Raw genomic sequence first — 284 nt, forward strand, 5'->3', positions numbered from 1 at the left:
TGTTTGGCTGTTGGTATGCGATTACCACACTAGTGAAGCAATGTAGAGGCTAACTCAGTGCAAGACACCACAACCAGAGGTCAGCAATGCCATGCTTTGCGCAAATCAGCACATACCCGCCTATAAATGTTCTACAGTGCCTTAGTCACTATGTAGCCAACAGCTGTTGTTGTGGCCATTAACAAAATAATCTACACTGCCAGGTTGCAAACCCCCGACCCTGCACAATTTAGTCGATGTGAGTTCCACTAAGCCATGGAGGATACACATTCAGCTGCTGTGAT

Source organism: Protopterus annectens, chromosome 2.part1, assembly GCF_019279795.1.
Source record: "Protopterus annectens isolate FY-2018-M chromosome 2.part1, PAN1.0, whole genome shotgun sequence".
In the NCBI taxonomy this organism is placed as follows: Eukaryota; Metazoa; Chordata; order Ceratodontiformes; family Protopteridae; genus Protopterus; species Protopterus annectens.